The following is a 13400-nucleotide window of genomic DNA, read 5'->3' as shown; positions in this document are numbered from 1 at the left end:
AACAGGAGTGGCTGCATATCTATCCTGACACTGTCACTCTGGAAGCCTGTGAGTATGGTGTGCAAACACATACGCTGAACTAAAGCTGGGTCGTATTTGAGTCCTGACTCAGATTCTTGGGAAGCAAATAAGACTTTCTGCTTTAGATCTAAAACTCTCATCAGGAAGCTTTGAGCAGTCTCTTTTGGGGTCTGTACCTCAGAGGCAAGTTGTTTATACAGTTCGGTGGCGCTCTTCTCCTGGAAATGGGAGCGCAGTATGCGGCGTAGAGTCGGAAGGGTGAGTTGAGCTTTTCCCTCCAAATAGCTGCGTAGTTGTAGACCTGGCAAGATAGCTCTGATGACAGCATCTACAATGTCAAGCTCTGAGTAACCTCTGCTCAGTCCATTTTCGATCTGGTGAGCAAGACTGGAAAATGTCAGTTTGTCTTTTTGACCTGGTTCGCCAATCTGGCCTGATATTTTGAAATCTTTCTGCCAGTAAGGGCTTGGTCGTTGGGGGGTACTTGACACAGATGAGTTAAGGACAAAGCGATTACCTTGGGAGTGAGAAATAATTGCTGTGTTAACTGCATTAGCTGTCTCTGTTACCAGTGAGGTTGCAGTATTTGGTTGCTCTCTGTGTCCTGAATCACCCTCTTCATTTGCATTTGGTTCAGTCTCAACAATTGTCTCTTTCATTATTTCAGCAATCTTATCATTAAGCAACAACAGTTCTGACATTCCTTCATCCTCAAGTACTGTTATACCTTCTCTCTCAATGTGTATTTGGATGTGTGTTAGCAGTGACAGTCGTGTTTTTCTGCTAACATCTATTTTCTCTGCAATGCCAAGGAACTCGCAGATTGACACTAGTTGGTCTTTGGACAGAGTGTGCATTTCACGCACAACCTCTTCTCGCAGCTCTTCCACCAAAGACATTGTGGCAGTAGGCTGGAAGAATTTTGCATGTATGGGTGACGCTGAGCTGAGTCGCTTTTGCAGCCCCTGATGATCTCTGGCTGGCCTCAGGAAACATGCGCTAAAACACAGCTACCAGTTCGCCTCGACAGCAACACTTTCCTCACTGAAGTCTGCCTGGGTTGTAGTGGGGGGGATTTAGCTGGCTTGGACTACGATGTGCAGATTGTGGACACCGGACATCTAAGCAGCTATCCCAGCGGTGCCTCCCTGGTGGTCTAGTGGTTAGGATTCGGCGCTCTCACCGCCGCGGCCCGGGTTCGATTCCCGGTCAGGGAAACAAAATGTTACACCCCTGAAAACAGGGGGAAAAGAATCACGAGAGTGATTATGACTTGCGTCTCTCATGCAGTAGTTTATTGCAGTGAAAATGAGCAGAAACGTTTCACATTCTGTACTGCTAAATGTCACATGGTGGAAGAAAAACACTAAATAATAAACCGAAATACTAAAGTGCTTACTATACATATACTTGAGCAGGTTTCCTGACAAAATGGCTGACAATCGCAGTGTTTTTAGCTCCTGCCGTTATCTTAATGGCCATTACACAGTACAAAACACAGCTCAAAACCGCCACGTATATGTGCACAAAACTGCAATGTAATGCTTTTAACGCTTACAAAACAATGAAGGATTACCTCTTAAATATCTTAACAGTGTACACATTGGAAATATATCAACTTTTAAACACTTTTACCTGAAAACAGGGGGAAAAGAATCACGAGAGTGATTATGACTTGCGTCTCTCATGCAGTAGTTTATTGCAGTGAGGAGAACGCGCGAAAGCCCCCTAGTGGAGAATAGAGACACTACTAATCGATCCCAGAAAAGGCTTACTAGCCGATCACTGATGTATAGATTGCAGTTCTCTTAAGTAACATGAAAGCCATTAATATAACATGAAAAATAATAAACTCTTAACCATTTTCTTACCATATTTACATTATTTTCGTCCTTATATCAACTGATATGAATTAGTATTAACTGAACAGTTTTATATGCAATAGTCATTCAACCTGTCACACAGTCACTCAGCAGCATGCACAGTAGGAGAAAATATATTAAAATAAAATAAAACAATAAAGAAAATAGAAAAATAGTAAGGAGCAAAATATTAGAGAGACATGGTAAAAGAGAAAAGATGACTGAATATATATGTATCTATAAATATAAATATATGTACATTAGTGATTAAATAAGAAAATCTTGAAAAGAAATATGACGGGAGGGCAGATGGGATATTGCACAGGAATGAGCAGCAGAAAATTAAAGTATTGCACTTGTGACAAAGCTTGTGATCTTTCCTTCCTTCCATCCTTCTTTCCTTTGTGACAAAGCTTGTGATCCTTCCTTCCATCCTTCTTTCCTTTGTGACAAAGCTTGTGATCCATCCTTCCATCCTTCTTTCCTTTGTGACAATGCATGTGATCCTTCCTTCCATCCTTCTTTCCTTTGTGACAAAGCTTGTGATCCTTCCTTCCATCCTTCTTTCCTTTGTGACAAAGCTTGTGATCCATCCTTCCATCCTTCTTTCCTTTGTGACAATGCATGTCATCCTGCCTTCCATCGTTCTTTCCTTTGTGACAATGCATGTGATCCTTCCTTCCATCCTTCTTTCCTTTGTGACAATGCATGTGATTCTTCCTTCCATCCTTCTTTCCTTTGTGACACTGCATGTCATCCTGCCTTCCATCGTTCTTTCCTTTGTGACAATGCATGTGATCCTTCCTTCCATCCTTCTTTCCTTTGTGACAATGCTTGTGATCCTTCCTTCCATCCTTCTTTCCTTTGTGACAATGCTTGTGATCCTTCCTTCCATCCTTCTTTCCTTTGTGACAATGCATGTGATTCTTCCTTCCATCCTTCTTTCCTTTGTGACATTGCATGTCATCCTGCCTTCCATCGTTCTTTCCTTTGTGACAATGCATGTGATCCTTCCTTCCATCCTTCTTTCCTTTGTGACAACGCATGTGATTCTTCCTTCCATCCTTCTTTCCTTTGTGACATTGCATGTCATCCTGCCTTCCATCGTTCTTTCCTTTGTGACAATGCTTGTGATCCTTCCTTCCTTCCATCCTTCTTTCCTTTGTGACACTGAATATAAATATAAATATATGTACATTAGTGATTAAATAAGAAAATCTTGAAAAGAAATATGACGGGAGGGCAGATGGGATATTGCACAGGAATGAGCAGCAGAAAATTAAAGTATTGCACTTGTGACAAAGCTTGTGATCTTTCCTTCCTTCCATCCTTCTTTCCTTTGTGACAAAGCTTGTGATCCTTCCTTCCATCCTTCTTTCCTTTGTGACAATGCATGTGATCCTTCCTTCCATCCTTCTTTCCTTTGTGACAACGCATGTGATTCTTCCTTCTATCCTTCTTTCCTTTGTGACATTGCATGTCATCCTGCCTTCCATCGTTCTTTCCTTTGTGACAAAGCTTGTGATCCTTCCTTCCATCCTTCTTTCCTTTGTGACAATGCATGTGATCCTTCCTTCCATCCTTCTTTCCTTTGTGACATTGCATGTCATCCTGCCTTCCATCGTTCTTTCCTTTGTGACAATGCATGTGATCCTTCCTTCCATCCTTCTTTCCTTTGTGACAACGCATGTGAGTCTTCCTTCCATCCTTCTTTCCTTTGTGACATTGCATGTCATCCTGCCTTCCATCGTTCTTTCCTTTGTGACAATGCATGTGATCCTTCCTTCCATCCTTCTTTCCTTTGTGACAATGCTTGTGATCCTTCCTTCCATCCTTCTTTCCTTTGTGACAAAGCTTGTGATCCATCCTTCCATCCTTCTTTCCTTTGTGACAATGCATGTCATCCTGCCTTCCATCGTTCTTTCCTTTGTGACAATGCATGTGATCCTTCCTTCCATCCTTCTTTCCTTTGTGACAATGCTTGTGATCCCTCCTTCCATCCTTCTTTCCTTTGTGACAAAGCTTGTGATCCTTCCTTCCATCCTTCTTTCCTTTGTGACAATGCTTGTGATCTTTCCTTCCTTACATCCTTCTTTCCTTTGTGACAAAGCTTGTGATCCTTCCTTCCATCCTTCTTTCCTTTGTGACAATGCTTGTGATCCTTCCTTCCATCCTTCTTTCCTTTGTGACAATGCATGTGATCCTTCCTTCCATCCTTCTTTCCTTTGTGACAATGCATGTGATCCTTCCTTCCATCCTTCTTTCCTTTGTGACAATGCATGTGATCCTTCCCTCCTTCTTTCCTTTGTGACAAAGCTTGTGATCCTTCCTTCCATCCTTCTTTCCTTTGTGACAATGCTTGTGATCCTTCCTTCCATCCTTCTTTCCTTTGTAACAATGCATGTGATCCTTCCCTCCTTCTTTCCTTTGTGACAAAGCTTGTGATCCTTCCTTCCATCCTTCTTTCCTTTGTGACAATGCTTGTGATCCTTCCTTCCATCCTTCTTTCCTTTGTAACAATGCATGTGATCCTTCCTTCCATCCTTCTTTCCTTTGTGACAATGCATGTGATCCTTCCTTCCATCCTTCTTTCCTTTGTGACAAAGCTTGTGATCCTTCCTTCCATCCTTCTTTCCTTTGTGACAATGCTTGTGATCTTTCCTTCCATCCTTCTTTCCTTTGTGACAATGCTTGTGATCCTTCCTTCCATCCTTCTTTCCTTTGTGACAATACATGTGATCCTTCCTTCCATCCTTCTTTCCTTTGTGACAAAGCTTGTGATCCTTCCTTCCATCCTTCTTTCCTTTGTGACAATGCTTGTGATCTTTCCTTCCATCCTTCTTTCCTTTGTTTAGTTTTAGTTTTCAGATTTATTTGTCATATGCAAGTTAGCACAGGGTCAACATTGCAATTAAATGTGTTTGACGAGCAGCAGTCACTCAGCAGCATGCACAGTAGGAGAAAATAAATTAAAATAAAATAAAATAATAAAGAAAATAGAAAAATAGCAAGGAGCAAAATATTAGAGAGACATGGTAAAAGAGAAAAGATGACTGAATATATATGTATCTATAAATATAAATATATGTACATTAGTGATTAAATAAGAAAATCTTGAAAAGAAATATGACGGGAGGGCAGATGGGATATTGCACAGGAATGAGCAGCAGAAAATTAAAGTATTGCACTTGTGACAAAGCTTGTGATCTTTCCTTCCTTCCATCCTTCTTTCCTTTGTGACAAAGCTTGTGATCCTTCCTTCCATCCTTCTTTCCTTTGTGACAATGCATGTGATCCTTCCTTCCATCCTTCTTTCCTTTGTGACAATGCATGTGATCCTTCCTTCCATCCTTCTTTCCTTTGTGACAATGCATGTGATCCTTCCTTCCATCCTTCTTTCCTTTGTGACAATGCATGTGATCCTTCCATCCATCCTTCTTTCCTTTGTGACAAAGCTTGTGATCTTTCCTACCATCCTTCTTTCCTTTGTGACAAAGCTTGTGATCCTTCCTTCCATCCTTCTTTCCTTTGTGACAAAGCTTGTGATCCATCCTTCCATCCTTCTTTCCTTTGTGACAATGCATGTGATCCTTCCTTCCATCCTTCTTTCCTTTGTGACAATGCATGTGATCCTTCCTTCCATCCTTCTTTCCTTTGTGACAAAGCTTGTGATCCATCCTTCCATCCTTCTTTCCTTTGTGACAATGCATGTCATCCTGCCTTCCATCGTTCTTTCCTTTGTGACAATGCATGTGATCCTTCCTTCCATCCTTCTTTCCTTTGTGACAATGCTTGTGATCCTTCCTTCCATCCTTCTTTCCTTTGTGACAATGCATGTCATCCTTCCTTCCATCCTTCTTTCCTTTGTGACAATGCATGTGATTCTTCCTTCCATCCTTCTTTCCTTTGTGACATTGCATGTCATCCTGCCTTCCATCGTTCTTTCCTTTGTGACAATGCATGTGATTCTTCCTTCCATCCTTCTTTCCTTTGTGACAATGCTTGTGATCCTTCCTTCCATCCTTCTTTCCTTTGTGACAATGCTTGTGATCCTTCCTTCCATCCTTCTTTCCTTTGTGACAATGCATGTGATTCTTCCTTCCATCCTTCTTTCCTTTGTGACATTGCATATCATCCTGCCTTCCATCGTTCTTTCCTTTGTGACAATGCATGTGATTCTTCCTTCCATCCTTCTTTCCTTTGTGACATTGCATGTCATCCTGCCTTCCATCGTTCTTTCCTTTGTGACAATGCATGTGATCCTTCCTTCCATCCTTCTTTCCTTTGTGACATTGCATGTCATCCTGCCTTCCATCGTTCTTTCCTTTGTGACAATGCATGTGATCCTTCCTTCCATCCTTCTTTCCTTTGTGACAATGCATGTGATTCTTCCTTCCATCCTTCTTTCCTTTGTGACAATGCTTGTGATCCTTCCTTCCTTCCATCCTTCTTTCCTTTGTGACAAAGCTTGTGATCTTTCCTTCCATCCTTCTTTCCTTAGTTTAGTTTCAGTTTTCAGATTTATTTGTCATATGCAAGTTAGCACAGGGTCAACATTGCAATTAAATGTGTTTGACGAGCAGCAGTCACTCAGCAGCATGCACAGTAGGAGAAAATATATTAAAATAAAATAAAACAATAAAGAAAATAGAAAAATAGTAAGGAGCAAAATATTAGAGAGACATGGTAAAAGAGAAAAGATGACTGAATATATATGTATCTATAAATATAAATATATGTACATTAGTGATTAAATAAGAAAATCTTGAAAAGAAATATGACGGGAGGGCAGATGGGATATTGCACAGGAATGAGCAGCAGAAAATTAAAGTATGGCACTTGTGACAAAGCTTGTGATCTTTCCTTCCTTCCATCCTTCTTTCCTTTGTGACAAAGCTTGTGATCTTTCCTTCCTTCCATCCTTCTTTCCTTTGTGACAAAGCTTGTGATCCTTCCTTCCATCCTTCTTTCCTTTGTGACAATGCTTGTGATCCTTCCTTCCATCCTTCTTTCCTTTGTGACAAAGCTTGTGATCCTTCCTTCCATCCTTCTTTCCTTTGTGACAATGCTTGTGATCCTTCCTTCCATCCTTCTTTCCTTTGTGACAAAGCTTGTGATCCTTCCTTCCATCCTTCTTTCCTTTGTGACAATGCTTGTGATCCTTCCTTCCATCCTTCTTTCCTTTGTGACAAAGCTTGTGATCCTTCCTTCCATCCTTCTTTCCTTTGTGACAATGCTTGTGATCCTTCCTTCCATCCTTCTTTCCTTTGTGACAATGCATGTGATCCTTCCTTCGATCCTTCTTTCCTTTGTGACAATGCATGTGATCCTTCCTTCCATCCTTCTTTCCTTTGTGACAATGCATGTGATCCTTCCTTCCATCCTTCTTTCCTTTGTAACAATGCATGTGATCCTTCCCTCCTTCTTTCCTTTGTGACAAAGCTTGTGATCCTTCCTTCCATCCTTCTTTCCTTTGTGACAATGCTTGTGATCCTTCCTTCGATCCTTCTTTCCTTTGTAACAATGCATGTGATCCTTCCCTCCTTCTTTCCTTTGTGACAAAGCTTGTGATCCTTCCTTCCATCCTTCTTTCCTTTGTGACAATGCTTGTGATCCTTCCTTCCATCCTTCTTTCCTTTGTGACAATGCTTGTGATCTTTCCTTCCATCCTTCTTTCCTTTGTGACAATGCATGTGATCCTTCCTTCCATCCTTCTTTCCTTTGTGACAATGCATGTGATCCTTCCATCCATCCTTCTTTCCTTTGTGACAAAGCTTGTGATCCTTCCTTCCATCCTTCTTTCCTTTGTGACAATGCTTGTGATCTTTCCTTCCATCCTTCTTTCCTTTGTTTAGTTTTAGTTTTCAGATTTATTTGTCATATGCAAGTTAGCACAGGGTCAACATTGCAATTAAATGTGTTTGACGAGCAGCAGTCACTCAGCAGCATGCACAGTAGGAGAAAATATATTAAAATAAAATAAAATAATAAAGAAAATAGAAAAATAGCAAGGAGCAAAATATTAGAGAGACATGGTAAAAGAGAAAAGATGACTGAATATATATGTATCTATAAATATAAATATATGTACATTAGTGATTAAATAAGAAAATCTTGAAAAGAAATATGACGGGAGGGCAGATGGGATATTGCACAGGAATGAACAGCAGAAAATTAAAGTATTGCACTTGTGACAAAGCTTGTGATCTTTCCTTCCTTCCATCCTTCTTTCCTTTGTGACAAAGCTTGTGATCCTTCCTTCCATCCTTCTTTCCTTTGTGACAATGCATGTGATTCTTCCTTCCATCCTTCTTTCCTTTGTGACAAAGCTTGTGATCCTTCCTTCCATCCTTCTTTCCTTTGTGACAATGCATGTGATTCTTCCTTCCATCCTTCTTTCCTTTGTGACAATGCTTGTGATCCTTCCTTCCATCCTTCTTTCCTTTGTGACAATGCATGTGATCCTTCCTTCCATCCTTCTTTCCTTTGTGACAATGCATATAATCCTTCCTTCCATCATTCTTTCCTTTGTGAAAATGCATGTGATTCTTCCTTCCATCCTTCTTTCCTTTGTGACAATGCTTGTGATCCTTCCTTCCATCCTTCTTTCCTTTGTGACAAAGCTTGTGATCCTTCCTTCCATCCTTCTTTCCTTTGTGACAAAGCTTGTGATCCTTCCTTCCATCCTTCTTTCCTTTGTGACAAAACTTGTGATCCATCCTTCCATCCTTCTTTCCTTTGTGACAATGCATGTGATCCTTCCTTCCATCCTTCTTTCCTTTGTGACAAAGCTTGTGATCCTTCCTTCCATCCTTCTTTCCTTTGTGACAAAGCTTGTGATCCATCCTTCCATCCTTCTTTCCTTTGTGACAATGCATGTCATCCTGCACTGTAAAAAAAATCTGTCAAATTTACGGTAAAATACCGGCAGCTGTGGTTGCCAGGAATATACCGTGTAAAAAATGTGGAATCTGTAAAAGACAATACGGTATACTGGTTTTGTAACCCTAATTTTTAAGGTAGACAACGTATTATTTTACCAAAATCATGATAGAAAAAAACCAAATATATTTGTCAATTATACAGCAATTTAATGTAAAAAATGCAACTTTCCATAGCTTTTTACAGATATTTGCAGTAAAAAAAAAGTAATAATATAATAATATTTACAGTAATTTGTTGTTAATTTAACAGTAATAGGATAGACCCTATTATTGTAAATAACTGTAAAAATAACAGAAATATGTTAAACCTTATTAAAACCTTCTCTCCTCTTTGGGTCTGTTTGCATCCGTTGTTGCAGCTGCCTGCATCTTCTCCTTGTAACTTGACCCTTTTGCTTCTGTAGCTCTTTCAGGGTTTACTCCTGCTGTTGGAACTTTGCGTCAAGTCTGACGACCTCCTGCTCCAGCAAGCTTCCGCCTGATTTCAAGTCCTGTACGTGAAACTCCACGTCTGACTGATGAGTTCAACTAGCAACCAGCTCCTCCGGAGCCGTGCTCAGTTTCTGTCAAAGACCTCAGAGTCTTTTCCTTCCACGTCAGATCAGAGTCTATTTATGTTGTCCTTACTCTGCTCCACGGCCTTCTGCAGCTCTGCTGTTCGGCTCTTCTCAGAGGTCAGCATTCTTTTGCTCACCCTCCCTTTTCCTCCGGGCTTAATGCGCGTCTCGTCACAGCTCTGTCAGCTGACGCAGCCTGGGAATTTCCCCCGTGTAGTGAAACGGGCTTTAGGTTTAGTGCTCTCCGTCTCTGCTGCATGAGATCGCTTTTGTTTTTGCAGCACTGTTGACATCCTCAAGTTGTTGTTGTGAGTCCAGCTGCTGTGGCCTTCAGGGGTCAAAGGGTCAAAGATAGTCGCGGAGAGGGCAACGATGGTAGAGGGGAGGGTAGGAGTCCAGGTCAGCTTCGGCTTTCAGAAAAAACAAAAACAAAACAAAACAGGCGAACAGGAAAATGATGTTGTGTTGGCTGTGCTGTGTTGGCTGTGTTATCCCGAGAGGGGAGAAACAACGAGATCTCCCTTCCCCCCTTTTTTTTTTTTTTTGTTTTTTCTCACCACATAATCGACTCATAACCCCCCAAGTTGACAGGACAACACAGGTACGTGTTAAAATTCTTAAGATCCTGTTTAGAAACCTAAAAAGGAATTTTCTACCATTCAGTAGTCCTTTGTCTCAAACAATCAACAAAACATGTCCCAATTCGACCCTTTTAACCACTAAATTTGTCGTGTCCTCACTTAATCATCAGACCAGTGTCTTTGTCTTTTGACGTTAAGTTGTTGTCTTGCAACCCAGAGAGTTTATTTGTCAGTAATGTATAAACTATATCATTTAAAAACAGGTGTATGTTAAGTGTCGCTACTTTAACCTTGCATGTACGTGCACATGTATGTAAGCTGTTTCTTCATTGCATGTATGGGTGCGTCTGTATATAGAATAGAATAGAATAGAATAGAATAGAATTCAACTTTATTGTCATTGCACATGCACAGGTACAGGGCAACGAAATGCAGTGTATGGGTTAATTTAACTTTTTCTCAAATGAGGCATTCCTCTAACATGCACATGTGTCTGTTCCTCACACTTCTCATACCTGTCTCTGGTTGTGTGTGGTTTTATTTGTTTCAGTCATTTACCAGGAACATCTTTTCCTTTTTTCCATGTCTTCCGCCAGAGGTTAACACTGGTGAGATTCAGGGACACAGCACCCAGAGCAGTTCTGCGAGAAAAACCTGCCTAAAACTTCATTCTCTCTTTCTTTCCCGGGAGGGGTGGGGACAACTCTGGTGTCCAGCCGTGAATTTTTAGCTAAAGCTTGGCCTGTCTTCTGCTTCCGTACTCAGGTTTCCAGGTTAAGAAAAAACACCTGTATGAAGACACTAAACATACATTTAGTATCTGTATAAACATAACTGCCTAAATTATTGAAGTCTTGAGGAGGGTTGATTTAACTCTTTACTAACTTTAAACCCCACAAGTAAAAATTTCATATGTTCTTGACTGCAAACACAAAAACTGCTTGATGTTATTACTAATCATTTTCCTCCACAACACTCCAAATCCTGTTCTCTCTTGTGTCCAGCAGGGGAATAAGGTGACCTCTACTCTCACTGCTTCCCCAGTCAGAGACAATATCTCACTCACACTTCCACACTTTATTGTTTTCCCTTTTTCTTGACTATTATTATTTCACAGAAAATCAACTGACCTACTTCTCCTTCCTCTTCTGTCATGCAGAAAGTCACACACACACAGCACTCGGCCCCCACCTTGTCTTTCTCTCACAGACACACCTACACACACACACACTCTAATCATCCTTTCACAACAAAACTTCACAAACGTCTACTGCAACAGTTTTAAGCACGCAAAGCCAGCGAAAATTCACTCTCACATTCACTTCCCTAACAACTACAACGTTTTCACATACAAAAATAATCTAGACAATCTACCATGCACCGTTTTCCCTCCTCATACGAGAGACTCAACCAACTTTTAAAAGCTTTATTTACACAACATCAAATAAAGCACAGATCTCTGCCTTTTCCAGGTAGAGAAGGAAATACGACCCAACTAAAAATCTCCCAGCAATCACACAAAGTTCTCAAATTTTGTCAAGATATTTATCCCCGCACTCCTACCTTACGGGAGTTTTACACAAGGGATCATTACTCCTTGAATTCTATTAAACCATAGTCACATTAGGAAATCACAAACACAAGACTACAAGGTTTAGTTTATTTAATATACTGAAATCTCTTAACCACACTTCTGAGACCCCCTTTCACCTAACGAAAAGAAGCTCAGAAGGACAAATATGGAGAAATAGAGAGATGAAACCAAGGGCCGCAGCTGTACACACACACACTCCGCTCGTACTCGCGCGTGTGCCCGCTACTGCGCAGCACCACACAACCCCTCCTTTCTCCTAAGGAGAAATACACACACACACTCTGGATCCACACAGAAGAAATTCAACAACACAAGACAGTTTATACAATTTACACTTTTAAATGCACAGACACACACGGGTAATTTATATACAATATACACACGGGCCCGCATAGACGTCATATGCTAGAAGAGGTTACACCTAACTTTTTGACTAATTTAAAAGCACCTATAGCCCAGGCCTAGCCTTGCTGGTCAATACACACCTCGGGAACGCCCTCCCGATAGCGCTCGAATTCCTAAGAAAACACCATATGCCAGAACAACTTTATCTCACTTCTCTATTTCTCTGCTGGTGTTGCTAAATTTTTGACTAATTTAAAAGCATCTTTCAGCCCAGAGCCTCGCTCTTGCTGATCAATTACACGTCTCAAGTACGCCGCCTTGAAAAACGGTCAAATTACTAAATTCTACTTAATTTATAACCGTTTCCCGCAGCTGAAAAGGAGCTCCACCTCTGGCGCTGGTATCAAACCCACGCCTTCAGCTTTACTTAAAACTCTCAGACCAACGACGTTGTGTGGTCCCGGCCGGTCCCAGACCTGTCGATCAAAAAATGCAGTATAAGACAATCACCCATTGATTGTCTAGCCTTTTTGACGGGAGTCCGAATCCCCGCGGAAGGCCAACTCCGGGCTAAAACCTAACCACGCGTCCGCGATTAGGGGTCAGTGCCACCTGCTGGACGAACTGCATTCCTAGGAGACCGCGTCTCCAGTCCTAAATAAATATACTTGTTTTAAAAGCCTCACGGTGAGCTCTCAGCCCCCCCGTTTAATTATCTGAAGCCCAAAACCGCGTTTTTGCTACCCAATTAAAACCAAATGCCCTACACTACCGATTGACTGGCTGGCATTCCCAGTCAACCCACATTTAAACCTCTTAAACCGTATTTATTTGTTTCCACACACCTTAAACCGTATTAACTTAAACACATAACCTCTTAACTCAACAGTTCACTCTCAAAATAAACAGCAATACATTTACTCAGTTCACTATTCCCTACCTTTAACACTAATTACCCCAAGATCACCATGGACCAACGCCAGAAGCCCATACTGAGTGAATATTATTTAATTAATTTTAGTTTTAACTTCCAATATAGCGCCTTTGGATAAAAATCAACAGGTGGCACTCACCTTTCCTTTTCTTATTCCGCCTGGCGTCACTCAGATAAGCTGCTGGCCTCCGCCCCTGTTTGTCACCCACACGATAGCTGCAAGCTCCCCTCCTCCCCAACCGGAGTTTCGGCACCAAGTTGTTACGTCTGGTTCAGTTTGGGTAAGAAGGAAAAACAGCCGAGTCCGTGTAGGTGACAAACATAGTGATTTTATTACATGCTTCTAAGACAGAAGCATGGGAAGACAAGCGTACAGCCACAGATCTCCAAAGAGTGGACAGCTCCCCATCCTTATGTAACCCATGATGACATCACACAGTTAGACCTTACTGGAAATGATAACAGTCTCCCCATAGTCCAAAGTTCTCCTTATACAAACATCAGATGATACTTTAGAGAAAACCAAGTGTGTGACATGTCATGTTGTGCAGTTCGGTGAGCC

General features: G+C 41.2%; 1 non-coding gene across 1 annotated transcript; it reads left to right on the top strand.

Moving 5' to 3' along the window:
* Nucleotides 1-1166: 1166 nt before the first annotated feature.
* trnae-cuc (transfer RNA glutamic acid (anticodon CUC)) lies at nt 1167-1238 on the top strand. The gene has a single exon. It is a non-coding gene; the product is annotated as a tRNA-Glu (tRNA).
* The last annotated feature ends 12162 nt before the right edge of the window (nt 1239-13400 follow it).

Source organism: Maylandia zebra, linkage group LG4 (assembly GCF_041146795.1).
Source record: "Maylandia zebra isolate NMK-2024a linkage group LG4, Mzebra_GT3a, whole genome shotgun sequence".
In the NCBI taxonomy this organism is placed as follows: domain Eukaryota; kingdom Metazoa; phylum Chordata; class Actinopteri; order Cichliformes; family Cichlidae; genus Maylandia; species Maylandia zebra.
Note: the sequence above shows the minus strand (reverse complement) of the source record. Positions and strands in the feature narration are given on the sequence as shown.